The following is a 20,455-nucleotide window of genomic DNA, read 5'->3' on the forward strand; positions in this document are numbered from 1 at the left end:
CCACAGAGCAGATTAAAGAAAAAAGAATGAAAAGAATTGAGGACAGTCTTAGAGACCTCTGGGACAACATTAAATGCACCAACATTCGAATTATAGGGGTCAGAGAAGAAGAACAGAAAAAGAAAGGGACTGAGAAAATATTTGAAGAGATTATAGTTGAAAATTTTCCCTAATATGGGAAACGAAATAGCTAATCAAGTCCAGGAAGCACAGAGAGTCCCATACAGGATAAATCCAAGGAGAAACACGCCAAGACACATATTAATCAAACTATCAAAACTTAAATACAAAGAAAAAATATTAAAAGCAGCAAGGGAAAAACAACAAATAGCATACAAGGGAATTCCCATAAGGTTAACAATTGATCTCTCAGCAAAAACTCTGCAAGCCAGAAGGGAGTGACAGGAAATATTTAAAGTGATGAAAGGGAAAAATCTACAACCAAGATTACTCTACCCAGCAAGGATCTCATTCAGATTCAACAGAGAAATTAAAACCTTTACAGACAAGCAAAAGCTGAGAGAATTCAGCACCACCAAACCAGCTTTACAACAAATGCTAAAGGGAATTCTCTACGCAGGAAACACAAGAGAAGGAAAAGACCTACAATAACCAACCCAGAACAATTAAGAAAATGGTAATAGGAACATATATATCGATAATTACCATAAATGTAAATGGATTAAATGTTCCAACCAAAAGACATAGACTGGCTGAATGGACACAAAAACAAGACCCATATATATGCTGCCTACAAGAGACCCACTTCAGACCTAGTGACACATACAGACTGAAAGTGAGGGGATGGAAAAAGATACTCCATGCAAATGGAAATCAAAAGAAAGATGGAGCAGCAATTCTCACATCAGACAAAATAGACTTTAAAATAAAGACTATTACAAGAGACAAAAAAGGACACTACATAATGATCAAGGGATCAACCCAAGAAGAAGATATAACAATTGTAAATATTTATTCACCCAACATAGGAGCACCTCAATACATAAGGCAAATGCTAACAGCCATTAAACGGGAAAATCAACAGTAACACAATCATAGTAGGGGACTTTAACACCCCACTTTCACCAATGGGCAGATCATCCAAAATGAAAATAAATAAGGAAACACAAGCTATAAATGACATATTAAACAAGATGGACAAAATTGATATTTATAGGACATTCCATCCAAAAACAACAGAATACACTTTCGTGTCAAGTGCTCATGGAACATTCTCCAGGACAGATCATATCTTGGGTCACAAATCAAGCCTTGGTAAATTTAAGAAAATTGAATTGTATCAAGTATCTTTTCCAACCACAACACTATGAGACTAGATATCAATTACAGGAAAAAATCTGTAAAAAACACAAACACATGGAGGCTAAACAATACACTACTAAAGAACCAAGAGATCACTGAAGAAGTCAAAGAGGAAATCAAAAAATACCTAGAAACAAATGCCAATGCAAACACGACAAACCAAAACCTATGGGATGCAGCAAAAGCAGTTCTAAGAGGGAATTTTATAGCAATACAATCCTACTTCAAGAAACAGAAGCATCTCAGAAAAACAACCTAGCCTGACACCTAAAGCAATTAGAGAAAGAAGAACAAAAAAACCCTATAGTTAGCAGAAGGAAAGAAATCATAAAGATCAGATCAAAAATAAATGAAAAAGAAATGAAGGAAAGAATAGCAAAGATCAATAAAACTAAAAGCTGGTTCTTTGAGAAGATAAACAAAATTGATAAACCATTAGCTAGACTCATCAAGAAAAAGAGGGAGAAGGCTCAAATCAATAGAATTAGAAATGAAAAAGGGGAAGTAGTAACTGGCACTGCAGAAATACAAAGGATCATTAGAGATTATTACAAGCAACTCTATGCCAATAAAATGGACAACCTGGAAGAAATGGACAAATTCTTAGAAAAGCACAACCTTCCGAGACTGAACCAGGAAGAAATAGAAAATATAAACAGACCAATCACAAGCAACAAAATTGAGACTGTGGTTAAAAATCTTCCAACAAACAAAAGCCCAGGACCAGATGGCTTCACAGGTGAATTCTATAAAATATTTAGAGAAGAGCTAACAGCTATCCTTCTCAAACTCTTCCAAAATATAGCAGAGGGAGGAACACTCCCAAACTCATTCTATGAGGCCACCATCACCCTGATACCAAAACCAGACAAAGATGTCACAAAGAATACAGGCCAATATCACTGATGAACATAGATGCAAAAATCCTCAACAAAATACTAGCAAACAGAATCCAACAACACATTAAAAGGATCATACACCATGATCAAGTGGGGTTTATCCCAGGAATGCAAGGATTCTTCAATATATGCAAATCAATCAATGTGATAAACCATATTAACAAATTGAAGGAGAAAAACCATATGATCATCTCAAGAGATGCAGAAAAAGCTTTCGACAAAATTCAACACCTATTTAGGATAAAAAAAATAATCTCCAGAAAGTACACATAGAGGGAACTTACCTCAACATAATAAAGGCCATATATGACAAGTCCAAAGCCAACATTGTTCTCAATGGTGAAAAACGAAACCAGGGCTTCCCTGGTGGTGCAGTGGTTGAGAGTCTGCCTGCCGGTGCGGGGGACACAGGTTCAAGCCCTGGTTTGGCAAGATCCCACATGCCGCAGAGCAACTAGGCCCATGAGCCACAACTACGGAGCCTGTGTGTCTGGAGCCTGTGCTCCGCAACAAGAGAGGCCACGACAGTGAGAGGCCCGTGCACCACGATGAAGAGTGGCCCCCCGTCGCTGCAACTGGAGAAAGCCCTCGCACAGAAACGAAGACCCAACACACCCAAAAGTAAATTAATTAATTAATTAAAAAAAAAAAAACTGAAAGCATTTCCTCTAAGATCAGGAACAAGACAAGGTTGTCCACTCTCACCACTATTATTCAACACAGTTTTGGAAGTTTTAGCCACAGCAATCAGAGAAGAAAAAGAAATAAAAGGAATCCAAATCAGAAAAGAAGAAGTAAAGCTGTCACCGTTTGCAGATGACACGATACTGTACATAGAGAATCCTAAAAATGCTACCAGAAAACTACTACAGCTAATCAATGATTTTGGTAAAGTAGCAGGATACAAAATTAACGCACAGAAATCTCTTGCATTCCTCTACACTAATGATGAAAAATCTGAAAGAGAAATTAGGAAACACTTCCATTTACCACTGCAACAAAAAGAATAAAATACCTAGGAATAAACCTACCTAAGGAGACAACAAACTTATATGCAGAAAACTGTAAGACACTGATGAAGGAAATTAAAGATGATATAAATAGATGGAGAGATATACCATGTTCTTGGATTGGAAGAATCAACATTGTGAAAATGACTATACTACCCAAAGCAATCTACAGATTCAATGCAATCCCTATCAAACTACGAATGGCGCTTTTCACAGAACTAGAACAAAAAATTTCACAATTTGTGTGGAAACACAAACGACCCCGAATAGCCAAAGCAATCTTGAGAAAGAAAAAATGGATCTGGAGGAATCAGGCTCCCGGACTTCAGACTATACTACAAAGCTACAGCAATCAAGACAGTATGGGTCTGGCACAAAAACAGAAACATAGATCAATGGAACAGGATAGAAAGCCCAGAGATAAACCCACACACATATGGTCACTTTATTTTTTATAAAGGAGGCAAGAATATACAATGGAGAAAAGACAGCCTCTTCAATAAGTGGTGATGGGAAAACTGGACAGCTACATATAAAAGAATGAAATTAGAACACTTCCTAACACCATACACAAAAATAAACCCAAAATGGATTAAAGCCCTAAATGTAAGACCAGACACTATAAAATTCTTAGAGGAAAACATAGGCAGAACACTCTATGGCATAAATCACAGCAAGATCCTTTTTGACCCACCTCCTAGAGAAATGGAAATAAAAACAAAAATAAACAAATGGGACCTAATGAAACTTCAAAGCTTTTGCACAGCAAAGGAAACCATAAACAAGACAAAAAGACAGCCCTCAGAATGGGAGAAAATATTTGCAAATGAAGCAACTGACAAAGGATTAATCTCCAAAATATATAAGCAGCTCATGCAGCTCAATATCCAGAAAACAAACAACCCAATCCAAAAATGGGCAGAAGATCTAAATCGACCTTTTTCCAAAGAAGATACACAGATTGCCAACAAACACATGAAAGGATGCTCAACATCACTAATCATCAGAGAAATGCAAATCAAAACCACAATGAGGTATCACCTCACACCAGTCAGAATGGCCATCATCAAAAAATCTACAAACAACAAATGCTGGAGAGGGTGTGGAGAAAAGGGAACCCTCTTGCACTGTTGGTAGGAATGTAAATTCATACAGTCACTATGGAGAACAGTATGGAGGTTCCTTAAAAAACTAAAAATAGAACTACCACATGACCCAGCAATCCCACTACTCGGCATATACCCTGAGAAAACCTTAATTCAAAAAGAGTCATGTACCACAGTGTTCACTGCAGCTCTATTTACAATAGCCAGGACATGGAAGCAAACTAAGTGTCCATCGACAGATGAATGGATAAAGAAGATGTGGCACATATATGCAATGGAATATTACTGTCAATGGAATATAGTCTGTCATAGAGAGGAGTGAAGGAAGTCAGAAAGAGAAACACAGATACCATATGCTAACACATATATATGGAATCTAAAAACAAAAAAAATTGGTTCTGAAGAAACTAGGGGCAGGACAGAAATAAAGACACAGACATAGAGAATGGACTTGAGGACACAGGGAGGGGGAAGTGTAAGCTGGGACAAAGTGAGAGAGTGGCATGGACATATATACGCTACCAAATGTAAAATAGATAGCTAGTGGGAAGCAGCCGCATAGCACAGGGAGATCAGCTCGGTGCTTTGTGACCACCTAGAGGGGTGGGAGGCCAACATAAGAGGGAGGAGATATTGGCATATATGTATACATATAACTGATTCACTTTCTTATACAGCAGAAACTAACACATTGTAAAGCAATTATACTCCAATAAAGATTTTAAAAATAAAATAAAATGGTCAAAAAAAAAAAGAATATAGATATTTCATCCTGAGACCAGCCCCCCCCTGCTGGTCTCCTCTCCTGCCCCCCACCCTCTATGGTCCAAAGCTCCCTGCTCCTCATCACTAGCCGATGGCCTCAGCACATCAGAGAATAACTGCTGAGGCTACAACTGAAGAGGAGGTGAAACTCCAGGGGATGGGAGGAAGAGGGGAAAAGCAGGTAGGGACCCTGAAGGTAGGGGAGAGGATGCCAGAGAGAGAGAGAGAGTCTGAGGGATACTGTCTGCTGGCTGAGGGGGCCACATGCCCTGAGAGTCTGGAAGTGAGGGCCCCACCCCAAACGGCACGGGACTGAAAGAGCCACACATGCTCCCCACCACTCTTTGGACTTGGTAAGAGTTGGATTGTATCACTTAAACCTAAAATAAATATTTGAACTGATTAAACACTTTTCAGGATTGCATGTTCATCTAGCTGATGGAGTAGGGGCTGCCCTCTTCCATCCCCCACCCTGTGGTCACTAGCAGACATCTGGATTTCTCTAGTTCAGACGGCAGGGAGGTGAAGGAGCTACATGCGGGGCCAGCCAACTAGCTGGCCTACCGACCAATCTAGCTCTCTCTCCCACCATGAAGAGCACAGCGCCCAAATCCCAGGGCCAAATAACACAGCTATTGAGGATTCATTTACACCACGCCCATTCACTGGGAGTCAACACTGCGGTAGGTACTAGGGATTCAAAGATAAATGACACGTGGGCCATGTCTGTTTACAGTCTAGCAGGCAACAGATAAGGGACCAGATAATCCCAATTCAGTACGGTAAGTGTCACCCGGAGAAAAGAATGAGGGTACTTCCAGGAAGAAGAGACTTTCTGGAATAGAAGATATTTGGGTGAATCTAGACAGATGATGTGGCAGAGGCTGCCACAATTGGATATTGCCCTCCAATATCCATTCTCCCAACTAAAGACTGAATTTTTCAGCTTCCCTTACAGTGAAGTGTGGCTATGTGACTAAATTCTGGCCAGTGGGATGTAAGTAAAAATTATGTGTTACAACTTCTGGGTCATGCTTTAAAAGAATGACTGTGTGGTTCCCTTGTCACTTCTCTCCTCCCTCTGGCTGGGATGTAGGTGTGATGGTGAGAGCTGGAGCAGCTATCTTGGATCCAGAGGTGAAAGCCACACATTGAGTTTGGTCTAGCCACCCTACCATCCCTGAACCACCTGCCTCTGGACTGTACCATGAGAGAGAATTTTAATTCTCTCCTATCTAAACCAGTGTGTTGGAGGTCTCTTTGTTATAGTAGCTTAGCTTGCACCCTAATACAAATGAGTAGGAGTTAGCCAAAACAAGTAGGTTGGGAATGGCATGTGCAAAGGCACTGAGGCATGAGAGGCATAGCACATTCAGGGACCCAACAGCAGTTAACACAAGCAGACATATGTGGGTGAGTGAAGGGGAGGGAAGGAGGAATAGGAGCCCATTTGTAAAAGGATCATGTGCCAAGCTAAGGATGCTGGAGGAAGAAGAAGAGAAGGGGAGCAGAAAGAACAGGAAAGGGGAAAAGAAAAGAAAAAAATGAAGAGATGATGAGGAGGGCAAAGGAAGAGAGAGGGAAAGATAAATCCAGTCATCCTCTCCTGCATGTGGGAACTTGTATTGGTTCTTAGTCAACCCCCACAAAAGTCCTAGCCCTTTGCAGTTCTGTAGCAATTAGCATCAAGTTTTATGTCTTGATGAGCTGAGTTAGCTTTGATCAGAAAATTTTAATGTACATATTTTTTTTAAAGCCACAATAAGCTAAGCCCCCCCACCGCCCACCAAAAAAAATTTAATTTCTAATGCTAAATGGTTGGGTCAAGAGTCTGCTCAGTTGGGTTCTTTTTTTTTTTTAAAATTGGAATATAGTTGATTTACAATGTTGTGTTAGTTTCCACTGTACAGCAAAGTGAATCAGTTATACATATATATCTATCTCCTCTCTTTTTTAGATTCTTTTCCCATATAGGCCATTACAGAGTATTGAGTAGACTTCCCTGTGCTATATAGTAGGTTCTTATTAGTCATCTATTTTATATATAGTAGTGTGTCTATGTCAATCCCAATCTCCCAGTTTATCCCTCCTGCCAACTTTCCCCCTTAGTAACCATACGTTTGTTTTTTACATCTGTGACTCAATTTCTGTTTTGTAAGTAGGTTCATTTGTACCATTTTTTTAAGATTCCACATATAAACAATATCATATGATATTTGTCTTTGTCTGACTTACTTCACTCAGTATGACAATCTTAGGTCCATCCATGTCACTGCAAATGGCATTATTTCATTCTTTTTTACAGCTGAGTAATATTCCATTGTATATATGTACCACATCTTCTTTATCCATTCCTCCATTGATGGACATTTAGGTTGTTTCCACGTCCTGGCTATTATAAATACTGCTGCAATTAACATCGGGGTGCATATATCCTTTCAAATTATGGTTTTCTCCTGATATATGCCCAGGAGTGGGATTCCTGGATCATATGGTAGCTTTATTTTTAGTTTTTTAAGGAACCTCCATACTTTCTCCATAGTGGCTGTACCAATTTACATTCCCGCCAACAGTGTAGGAGGGTTCCCTTTTCTCCATGCCCTCTCCAGCATTTATTGTTTGTAGATCTTTTGATGATGGTCATTCTGACTTCTGTGAGGTGATACCTTACTGTAGTTTTGATTTGCATTTCTCTAATAATTAGTGATGTTGAGCATCTTTTTATGTGCCTCTCAGCCATCTGTATGTCTTCTGTGGAGAAATGTCTATTTAGATCTTCTGCCCATTTTTTGATTGCGTTGTTTGTTTTTTGGATATTGAGCTGCATGAGATGTTTGTATATTTTGGAGATTAACCCCTGTTGGTCACTTCGTTTGCAAATATTTTCTCCCATTCTGTGGGTTTTCTTCAACTGCATTCTTAATCAGGTTTTTTGATAAGAGTTAGTAACAGTAGTGGAGGAAGTGCTAACAAAAAATAATGAAAACAAATGGCCCAATGTAACTCTCCCCATAACCACCGCATTTTTCTGGGTCCCTCTGCCACAGACTTCCTGGAAGTAGTTGTCTACAGTCGCTGCTCTGCCTCCAGACCTCCCACTCTCTCTTTAACCTGCTCCAATCAGACTTCCATCCTTTTGATTTTACTAAAGCCTCTCTGGTCAAGGTCACCAATGATTTCCACAAGGTCAAATCCAATGGTTTAGTCTTTATCCTTTGTTACTTCTCAGCAGCATTTTGTGCAGTCACCCTCTCCCTTCTTCTTTAAAGACTTTCTTCATTAGGCTTCCATGATCCTACTCTCCCCTGGTTTGGGGTCTTCCCTAAGTGTATCCTGGTAGTCAGTATGGGTGGGTCAGGACACATTATGGGTAGTCATTATGGGTGGGTGGTTACAGCATTATTCATAGTATCCAAGAAGTGGAAGCAACCCTACTGTCCATTGATGGATGAATGAATAAACAAAATGTAGTCTACACATACAATGGAATATTATTCAGCATTTAAAAGGAAAGAAGTTCTGATACGTGCCACAACATGAAAGACCCTTGAAGACATTATACTAAGTGAAATAAGCCAGTCACAAAAAGACACCTATTGATGATTCCACTTATATGAAGTATCTAAATGTAGTCTAATTCATAGAAAACAGAAGGCAGAATGGTGGTTACCAGGGGTTGAGGGGAGCGGTAAAAAGAGAGTTAGTGTTTAATGGGTGTAGAGTTCTAGATTTGCAAGATGAAAAAGTTCTGGCGTTCTGTTTCACAACAATATGAATATACTTAACACCATTCAACTATACACTTAAAAATGGTTAAGATGGTAAATTTCATGTTATGTATTTTTACCCCAATAAAGGTAATATCTGCAAATCAAAGCATATTCATTGAATTCCATTCTAAATTTTATCAATTTTTCCTACCTGAAGACATACTTGACCTGTGATCTGAAATAAAATCCCAGAGAATACGCATATGGCAGCATCCTGTGCTTCTGAGGAGCTTAACTCTCTGCCCAAACAGCTCGCATCCCCTTTGTAGCTCCCTTCTCCACAACGGAATTAAGACTTGAGTGTCCCTGGATGGGAGTAGAGAATCAGGAGAACAAGCATGGAGGGGGAGAAAAATGAAGGCATAGAGAGATGGGGAGGGAAGTAGGGAAGCAGGAATAAAGAGGTCTGGACTATGATGTGGGGCATCTCATACTTCTGTGAACTAGGTTCAAAGGACAACAGAGGTTGGTGAGAATATGGGTTTTGGAGTCAGACCTGTTTCAAATCCTGCCACCCCCAGGTTTTTAGCTGTGTGATTTTTTTTTAACATCTTTATTGGAGTATAATTGCTTTACAATGGTGTGTTAGTTTCTGCTTTATAACAAAGTGAATCAGTTATACATATACATATGTTCCCATATCTCTTCCCTCTTGCGTCTCCCTCCCTCCCACCCTCCCTATCCAACCTCTCTAGGTGGTCACAAACCACCGAGCTGATCTCCCTGTAGCTGTGTGATTTTAAACAAGTCTTTTTCTTGTTCTTTGTTTATTTGTTAGCCCCTAAAAGCCTTGGTTTCCTCATTTGTAAAAGGATCTAGTGATGGTACATTACTCAAGGGGTTTTGTGAGGCTCCTATGTAAGTAAAACCTGTAAATCAGTGCCCGACACAGAAATGGCCCTCAGTCAAGGTTGATTGCTCCAGCTTCATGTCAGAAAGTAGGAGGAAGAAGAAGGGGAGGAGAGGGATGGGAGGAGGAAGGAAGCCCACCTCCTAAAAGAAGAGAAAAAACTAGGAATTCAAAGCCAGGTCCCAGTCCAGAACTTCCCACTAGCTCAATGGTGGCCCCAAGGCAAGTTCTTCTCAGCCTGTTTCCTCCTCTGAAAAACAAGGTCTGAGGTCCCCTCCATCTGGAAAGGTTGATAAATCTGAGTCCTCTCTGCTCCAGACGAGTTTCCTACTCTCATCACTCACTGTCTATACCTCTTACCTATGCAGGGCTGTGGAGGCCCTCTGGAGGACGCAAGAGGAAAAGACATAAACATGGCCAGGAGCTGCTCACAATTTGACTCAGCATACAAAATGAGGACATGACCTTGTAGAACAGACTATTACAAAGTAGGGAGAAAACGCAGGGTAAGAGAGTAGGCTGAATGGGGAAGGGCTTCTTATCTGATGCTTTTGGTGAGCACAACTGAGTTATATCTTCTACTTTCTGTTTGGCCCCATGTCAAGTGTCTATTACAATATATAAACATTATTATCACGCATGACTATTGTTATAGCATATGAACATTATCATAATATGATGCAAATATTGTTACAATATACGAATGCTCATGTAATGTATGAACATTGCCATCTTTCCTGAGATTTACCCTGTAATAAGGATGTTTTCATATTTCCCTTCGGACCTCTTTCAAGACCTGTTGAATAGGCATCTTCAAAAGGCCTTTCTCAGGGGCTTAGGAAAAGACAGAGAAGCTATTAATTAATTATTTTCTCCTTCATATGCCAGCTTCACCACTAACTAGGTTTATGCCAGTTTTCCCTTTTTTTAAAATGGGGGTATCATGCCTAACTACTTTCAGGGACTCAATGAGATAAGAGTTTCCTTTGGAGGAAATGCCACCTTACACATATTTTAAACTATTACCATTATAGAAGAAATGTTTTTCTCCAGAAATACGTACAAAGCAATTATCTAATTCTATTACACTTAAGACTGGGTCTGATAGTCTCACACTATCAGTTTTGCAAGCAACCTCTCACCCAGCCACTCAGTGTCTGCTTCTGGGGCCAAAGGAGGAAGGGTGTGAGCAGGATAGAAGACAATTTTGGCGGGCCATTATATTCCTAGTGTGCATTTGCAAGCGTATTTTGGAATAAGATGTAGCTGGCAGGATTGGACATCATGGCTGAGGATAAAGAGATAATTCCTCTAATGCCTGGTCACTAGACATTGATTCATCTGTCATTCATTAGATCGGCATTTACCAAACAACTTCCACATTCTTGGCATTATGCTAGGTATTGTGGACATAAAGTGAATAAATCATGTTCCAGACAAATTTCACAGAATCAGTTACACACAAATCATATTCCCTGATGACAATGCAATTAAGTAGAAATCAACAACAAAAAAAAGATAAACCCCCATAAATATGTAAAATTTAAAAACTCATCACTAAATAAATCATGGACCACAAGAAGTGGTCACAATAAATCAGAAAATCCTTAGAACTTAATAGCAATGAAAACACTACATATCCAAATTTGCAAAACACAAAGAAAAATATATAGTCTTAAATATTAGGAAAGAAGAAAGTTTTAAAATTAATGAGCTAAGCATCCAGCATAAGAAATTAGAAAAGGAACAAAGAAATCCAAAGGAAAAAAAAATTAGAAAGAAGATAATAAAGATAAGAGCAGAAATTAATGAAATAAAAAGCAAAAAGTAAAAAAAATAAAGATCAACAAAGCCAAAAACTGGTTCTTCGAAATGACTAATAAAATAGATATGACTTTAGCATATTTTTAAAGAGCACAAAAATATTAGGAATGAGACTAGCAATAGAACTACAGATTCAGTAGAGATTTAAAAGATAATGCAAAGAATGCTATGAAAAAGCTCATGCAAATTAATTTGAAAACTTAAATGGACAAATTCCAAGAAAAATATAACTTTGCAAAACTGACTTAAGAAGGAGTAAAAAGTCCTAACAGTCCATAACTGTTAAAGAAATTATATCAGTAGCTAAAAATCTTCTCTCTCTCTCTCTCTCTCTCTCTCTCACACACACACACACACACACACACACACAAAATCAGATCTCAATGATCTTACAGAAAGACTACAATAAACTTTCCATGAAATAGATAATTCTAGCCTTCCAGAGAATAGAAAAGGAAGAATATCTCACTGTATCAAGCTAATATGTTGATACCAAACCCAGCAAGAGTAATTTTAAAAAAGAAAAGTGACATGTCATTTTAATATATAGACAGTGGTGAAAAAAATCCTAAACAAAATATGAGCCAAACAAATCCAGCAGTTTACTTTAAACAAATTTTATACTATATCATGACTAAGTCAGTTATACTAGGAATGAATGAAAGGTGGTTTAATAAGAAAATCCATCATTGTAATTCCCCAAAAAAGCAGATTTTAAAGCCTATAATTATCTCATAGTTGTAAAAAAGCATTTGATAAAATTCAATACCCATTAATTATTAAAAAAAAAAAAAGAAAACTCAGCAAAACTCATTCTTAGTGAGGAAACATTAGACACAGTCTTTTTACCACCAGGAAAGAGACAAGGATTCCACTGTCAACACCTATATTCAACATATTCTAAAGGTACCAGCCAGTGCTATAAGACATGAAAAATAAATAAAAGGTATAAAAATTAGAGAAGAAAAGAAACAAAATTCTCATTATTCACAGACAGTGTGTTTGTCAGAATCACCCAAAAGACTCTACAAAGTATTGGAAAGAATATGAGAATTTCACAAGCTATCTAGATATAAGCTCAATATATTAAAATAAGTTGTGTTTCTATATACTAGCAACAAAAGAAACACTGAATTTTTAAAGATATCATAAAGATAGCAAAAAATATATATATATACACACATATATACACACTTGCTAGGAATGAATCTAGACAAAGATGTGCAAAAAGGGAAGAGATTTAATGTCCATGGATAAAAAGGTTCAATAAAATGAAGATGTCGGTTCTCTTCAAATTAATCTAAAAACTCACTGAATTGCAACCAAAATTTCAGCAAGTTTTTTCTTTAAAAAAAAAAAGTTACATGTCTCACTGTCACCACTGCAATAATATTACAGTGATGGAAGCAAAACCTGTGTTCTCAATGTAGCCACATTAACAATTTATGGGCCGCATGAACAACAGTGCCCATTTTCAATAGAATGAGGCTTCAACAATTTTTTTTTAAGGCACTTGGCCCAAGAATAGCCAAGACACTCCTGAAAAAGAAAGTAAAAGGAGTCTGTCTTATTAGATAGGAAGACTTATTAATGAGCTATAATAATAAACACTGAGTAGTATTGGTGCAAAAACTAACAATGGAAGAGAGTAGCAAGAACACAGATACAACACAGGTGTAGACACTTGATAAGTAAATGAGGGGACATTACAGAGCAATGGGGAGGGGAGGAGCTACTCATTAAAGGGTGTTAGGGTAGGTGATTATCCATATGGAGAAAAGTGAAACTGGATCTATACTTTTCACCATATACACTAATAAATTCCAAATAGATTCAAGAGTTATATGTGAAAAGCAAAGTCTTAAAACTTTTAAAAGACAATATAAGAAAACATACTTATGATCTTAGGGTAGCGAAGGATTTTTCAAGCAAGCCTCCACAAAAACATTCAACTACATTAAAATTGGGAATGTCTGTAGCTCAGAAAATACCATGAAGATATTGAAAAGATAAGCCATAAATTGGGAGAAGATATTTGCAACCCATACAACTGAAAAGGATTAGTATCTAGATATATAAAGAAATTTCTACAAATCACAAGTACAAAAAGGAAAGAAAATTCAATAGGAAAACAGGCAAAAGATATGATCAGACAATTTCACAAAAGAGGAAACACACGTGGCCAATAAATATATTAAAATATGATTATCCTCATTAGTAGCCTGGAAAATGCAATTAAGAACACGAAAACTACCATTTTACAACTACTGGATTGGCAAAAAATTAAGAAGTCTATCAATACCAAGTGTTGGTGAGACTGAAGAGCAAGAGAAAATCTTAATCACTGCTTAGTGTGTAAACCAGTATAACTATTTTGGGAAACAACAAAGCATTGTTTTGTAAAGTTGAAATTTCCATACCTTACAGCACAGGTGTATAGTGCTCAGAAGAATGTTCATAGTATCATCCTTTGTAATAACAGAAAACTAAAAACAACCCAAATGTCTTCTAATGAAAGAATTAATTAATAAACTGTGATACAGTAGAGTCTCATTGTGGAAAAGTATACAAAAGCAAAAAATAAACTGCAGCTACACGCAACAACATGGATGGGAATCTTAGAAATATAACATTGAATGAAATAAGCAAGTCTCAGAAGACCTTGAAAGGAGATACAAGGTGTGATGGTGGAGAAGCCCACAGGTTCTTAGGTTGGGTGCTGGGTTCTCCCATATGCATAGTTAATAAACATCTGGCTTACATATGTTACATTCAATTTTGTGTGTATATAAAATATTGCATAAGTCCTTTCCCAGTTTAGTTCACGGTTTACTGAGACAGCATGACAACAAGTACACTGCATTCTGATAAATATAATGGAGCAAGTTATTTTAATGCTCTGGAAACAATTCTGCAGCTTTTATAGGTACTAAAGCCTCTACTGCATCACTAATAATGCTGTGAGGTAGGCAGGTCAGGAATTGTTATCCCCATTTTACAGAAGAGAAAACTGAGATTCAGAGAGTTTAAGACACATATTCAAGGTCACACAGCTAGTGAAGGGCAGAACTGGAATCATGTCCAGATATCCTGGCCCTGGCCCTGAGGTCTTCCTACGGATGCTTCTCCATTAAACACTCGGAGGGAATATTCTAGTCTATTTCTGACATCTCAGTACTATGCCCTGAGCATAACTATGGTCCTTTTCCAGAAAAGCATTATTCAATTTCTTCAGATTTTCTTTCTTGGTCATGGAGCAGTGGTGCATCCCTGGGCCATCATTCCAGTTCAAAAGCTCTTAGAAGCTATCTGCACTTTGTAAGTGACCAGTGGGGGCTTTTCTTTACGGGCAGAAGTTAATTACTGTCATGAAGCATGTCTTAGGGAACATATGGCTACATATAGCTATGCCTCTTACTTATTTTAACATCACGTGCTTTATATATATTCTTTTAATCCTCACGGAAAAACTTATGAGATAGGTATTATCCTCATTTTATAGATAAGAGAACCAAGGCCATTGCTAAGATTTACTATGATAAGGGGCCAGGAGATAAAAGAATGACCAACAGCTCTGCACATGTGAGTGTTGGCAGTTACCGTACATGACCAATTAACGTATCACTGCCATTAAAATAAAAATGGAATCAGAGACACACAGGTGCTTTGATGTGGGATGGTGAAGATGATGACGATGATGATGATGATGATGGCTACACACAGTACTAATCTACCATTCTTTGTTTTTTTTATTTTTTGTTTTTCCTAAGGGCAGGATAAGAAAGACAATAGCACAAGTGATTCAAGTGAGGTACTAGGCATTTCTTCTTGACTCAAAGAATTATAACAGCCTGATATTTCTATAAAGAGACTTCATGGTATTATCTCCCTGGCAATTTTTAATGAACAAGAGAGTTCGCTGTGTCTGAGGGACAGTGTGGATAGCTGCCTACATGAGGACAGATGGGTAGCATAAATAACAGTTCCGGGCCCCTGCCTTCTTTACTGGTGACCATCCCCCAGTGTCCCAGAAGAGTGCATGTATGAAGGACACCGAATCAGCTGGGGAGCGCATTCTCCATTATCTGTCACTGTTGGCTCAGAACAAACTAGAATCCTTCCATTTCCTCTGTTTCCACGTGGAAGCCGGAATGCCAGGTATAGCTCTTGCCCACTCAACGTCCAAACTCCCTTCAGGAGGTAATAGCATTCCGATTTTCCTTTGAGAAACCATCTTTCCTCACCTTTAGCGTGGAAAGTGTGTTCCAGATAGCTTTACATCCACTACTGGCTCCGGCATTGGACCTGTGATGCAGGTTTGGTAAATCAAAACCCCACGTTTCTGGTCACAGTGATGAGTTTAGGAATGGGCGTGTGACCCAAACTAGCTAACAGAGTCTGACTTTATCCTTTTAAAAGAGCTCTAAAGATTGAGGCAATCTCTCTGTGTTGCTAACCTGGTAAGAGAAAAGCCTGCAGCTGCCAGGGGCTACCTCTTGAGAGAGCCTGCCCTGAGAATGAAGAAGGCTTTGTATTGGAGACAGGAGATGGAGAGAGAAAAAAACCAAGTCCGTATGATATGATCCAGTCATCCAGGGCTCATTCTACTCGTGGACTCCTCAGTTATGAAAAAATGAATTATGTGGTCATGCAGTTGTGTTTGTGTTGTTGTTGTTTTATTTATTTTTTTGCTTAAGCAACTCTGAGCTGGGTTGCTGTTACTTGCAACCACAAGAGTCCAGATGATGAATACATTGAATGTAATCAAATTTCCCTACAACTTTACTGAACCACAGAGTCCTAATATTGGCATTCATTTTGTCCAAAGCCAGAGCACCAAGAGTAATAAGTGAATGTGTTTCCTTTTAAAAGGTAAATATTGAGAAACCTGCTCTGGGATCCTAGAAATCTCTGCAGAATACATCAGTCTAAAGCAGTCCTCCCCAACCTTTTCCATTTGGGGGCACACACAGAAAATTCTAGAAGTGTGTAAGGCACAATGGAGAAAGCAAAGGCAACTGGCCCAAGGACTCAAGCATCCCGAGCCCTTGGCAACCATCCCAAGAGCTGAAGGGACCAATCCCCAGGCACCCCTGCCTCCTAGGGACCAGGTGGGAAGCTTCACTAGAAGAAAGTAAAGGTAGGAGGCGAGGGAAAGTAGAGGTAGGGATTTCAGAGCAAATCCTCAAATGAGTCTTCTCTTAACAAGATGGGTGACCCGCCTTATCTAACAGTACACTCCTCATCCTCCATACACCATTCTGAAACAAAGTGATTTTCAATTATTAGCATTGTTCTTCAAAATCAGCCTGCCAAAACCCAGCTGTTTCCGCACAGTCAGGCTTTCTGGGCTGTGTGGCTCTGCCTTCGTGGGAAGGACCCTCGCTCTGATGAAACTGCTTCTGCTCTACAGCAGACCCAGACGTTCAGCCAAGAAACAAGGGGACAGAAGGTCACTGGACTGGGGGTGGAAGGCGGAGTATCCGTAGAGCCAGGCCAAAAGAATGCCTTATTCAAGAAATGATTGAAGAGTTTCTCCAAGACTGGCCAGCGGAGTCACCGTCTTTGAACTCTGGGGGTTTAAGAACGCTGAGCACCCAGTGGGCAGATTCTTCCATTGACCCTTTAGGTCAAACGAGGTTAGAAGGGTGGAAGGAGCTTCTTTTCTTTATAAATCCAGGAGCTCGACTTTGTCTGCGAGTGCAAAGACTCTAAGGAAAGGCACGTTGCTGTTTTATTAATAGCTGCATCTTCCTGTTTATCCAGCACTTATTACCCAACTTTCTTGGACAGCCGGCCCGTCAACAAGCCAACAAATATTATCAAACCTGCTCTATATGCAAGACAGGAGGCAGGGGATATGAGAGAGACACAAAGATGCCTAAGACATGTGGCTTCAATAAGTCAGGAGCATAGACACATTTCTAATTAAGTCTAAGGTAGATGATGATAAATGCCCCAATAGAGGTACCAGCTAAGTGTTTGGAGAACTCAAGGGAGGTGGGGAGGGAGTCCAATGGGCTTGGACGGGGTGGTAAAGATCTAAGAAGGCTTCCTAGGGGAAATCACCTAAGGTCTGGGTCATTAAGGATAAGAGCAAAAAATGGCATTCCCAGTGGCTTCTCGTGTCACATGGGTCCCTCTCCCGGAGGAAAAGGGACTGTGTCTTGTGTTTTGGGCTGAATTGTGTCCCCCCAAAATTCATATGTTGAAGTCAAATTGTGTCCCTTAAAATTCATATGTTGACGTTTTAAGCCCCAGTACCTCAGAATGTGACTGTCTTTGAAGATAGGGTCTTTAAAAGTGATTAAGTTAAACTGAAGTCATTAGGGTGGATCTTAACCCAATGTGACTGGCATCCTCATAAGATGGGGGAGTTTGGACACAGAGATACACATAGAAGGAAGATGATGTGAAGGTGACTTTTTATAAGCCAAGGAGAGAAGCCTAGAACAGAACCCTCCCTTGAGGCCCTCAGCAGGATCCAACTCTGCCTACACCTTGATCTTGGACTTCCAGCCTTTGGAACTGTGAGAAAATAGATGTCTGTTGTCCTAGCTCCCTAGTCTGTGGTACTTGTTATGGCAACCCGAGTACACTCGGACTTTCTGTGTGCTTCGCCCTGGCCCTGAACACCTCCCACCCTGGAGACTGTCCCCAGCCTCCCAGAGGGACATGACCGGCTTGCCCTCCTCCCTCCCCCACCTGGTCTCAGGGTTCTTAGCGTGGCTGTGGCTCGCTGGGCTCAACTCTGGAACCGCACACGTTCTTCCTCATGGTCAGTAGGCTGCCCTGGAACACGATCCTGGCGATCCTGTCCTCCTCATGAGAGCTAAAAGCCAAGTCACACTATCTCCTACTGTCTTAATCGCTTTCTATTTGATTAACCCTTCTGTGATTCGTCCACTTCTGAAGTACCAGGGTCTCCTATCTCCTTTAAATTTTTTTTTCATCTTCTGAGGGAGATCATGCTAACAGCCACATTTGTTCCATTTACAACTCTTTATGGAGCTTGAACGTGGAAAGAACAGAGCTGTATGACTTACAAAGTAGATGTGGCTTGGCCTGCCCCTGCAGCTGGGTTGGGGCAGAATTCTTGTGAAACCAAACTCTAGTGAAAGGAACTGAGGCCGATGCAATGAGCCTACTTTAGAAAGACAGTTCAATTCAATGCCCTGACTCACCTTATCCCGACAAACACTAGCCTGACCAAACTGCTTAGAATATAAAAGTTAACACGTGCACCAGAATCAGAGCTCCCGCCATTGTCTGCCTGAGATCCTGTGTTGTTCATTTGTTATCCCCACGATGAGTGAGTGCACCTAACTAATCCTACAGATCACGCTCCTCTGTGAGGCCCACGGAGAAGAAGGGACCTGTTCAAGGTCACTCAGCTTCCAAATGCGGTCTCTTTCCACAGCACAGCACAGTTTCCTGGGATTAGGAATCCTGCGCCTTTGGGCTTTATCCCAGCTCTGCAAATGACAGGCAACGTGACACTGGACAAATTATTTCCCATCCCTGGTCTCCAGATTCCCAACTCAACTATGACCATCCTGTCTCTGGGTACACTTCCTTGACTCTCTTGGGCAGAGTTAGTTGTCCCCACAATACTTATGCCAGGGCAGCCATGTGGTGGTCTCCGAAAGAGCTGGCAACCCCCCATCCCGGGGATACACACACACACACACACACACACACACACACACACACACACACACACTCCATTTCCCTTGGGTCCTCAAAGGAGCCCTGCCCCCAACTAAAGGACGAAGCTTGGCCCTAGCCCACCCTCAGCACTCCCCCAGCCACAGTGCTACCTTGGGAGGATCCATAAACACCTCAGACCTCATCTTCAACTCCCCTTAGACAGGGAAGATCAAATTTTACATTTAAAACCCAATTCCAAATGTAAAATAGCTAGCTAGTGGGAAGCAGCCTCATAGCACAGGGAGCTCAGCTTGGTGCTTTGTGACCACCTAGAGGGGTGGGGTAGGGAGGGTGGGAGGGAGACGCAAGAGGGAGGAGATATGGGGACATATGTATATGTATAACTGATTCACTTTGTTATAAAGCAGAAACTAACACACCATTGTAAAGAAATTATACTCCAATAAAAATAAAATAAAATAAAATGCACTAGTGAAAAAAACAAAAACAAAAAAAAACCCCAATTCCAGTCTGGCAAAATCTCAACTTTGTTCTTTTGAAACCTCAGGGTAGGAGAGGCGTCAGACACTTGAGAGTTCTGAAAGTACCACTTTGGGAGTTAGGAGAAGTGTTCTACGCAAGCCAGTCATAAAATTCTAATTCATTTACCCGGAAAGTTCCCAAGAGGTTTACAGCTGTGGCATCTGGGCTGGGTTGCAGTTTGTTTGAACAAAGTGCTGACAAGCCCAAGATCAAGGTTTCTTCCCTTAGTGCCAATCTGCTCGTCACAAAGGGAAAACCCTGAGTCATAGTCCCAACCTATATTCTCCCTCCCACCCCCATCGCAGCTAGCTCGCCTGTAATTTGTCAAAGGCAGAAGAGTGAGGATGTGTGGGCTCTTCCCCACCTGCTGACAGGGGAGGTGAGTATCAAGGTTTAAGTACAGCACAGAGACATGGCAGACTCAGGGAGCCACACTTGGCCGGATGCCCTATGGCGTGGTTGGATTTTGGACAACCCTCCTTGAACCCAGACAGCGCAATTCATTGGAATTTTATAAAAATCGTCCATGAAATCTATACATAAATTTAATAATGACCCTTAGAACAACAAACTAGTGAACATAACAAAAAGAGAAACAACGCACAGAGATAAAGAGCAAACTAGTGGTTACCAGTGGGGAGAGGGAAGGGCGAGGGCAAGATAGGGATAGGGGATCAAGAGGTACAAACTATTATGTATAAAATAAACTATAAAA

The 20,455-nt window shown here is 40.1% G+C and overlaps 1 protein-coding gene and 1 non-coding gene across 3 annotated transcripts in view; both read right to left on the reverse strand.

Annotated features, from left to right (window-relative positions):
* FBLN5 (fibulin 5) overlaps positions 1 to 20,455 on the reverse strand; it is an 88,750-nt gene that overhangs the window by 37,603 nt on the left and 30,692 nt on the right. The window lies entirely within an intron of this gene.
* On the reverse strand, positions 12,903 to 13,037 carry LOC117200275 (small nucleolar RNA SNORA1). The gene has a single exon (XR_004481747.1). It is a non-coding gene; the product is annotated as a small nucleolar RNA SNORA1 (small nucleolar RNA).

Source organism: Orcinus orca, chromosome 2 (genome assembly GCF_937001465.1).
Source record: "Orcinus orca chromosome 2, mOrcOrc1.1, whole genome shotgun sequence".
NCBI lineage: Eukaryota > Metazoa > Chordata > Mammalia > Artiodactyla > Delphinidae > Orcinus > Orcinus orca.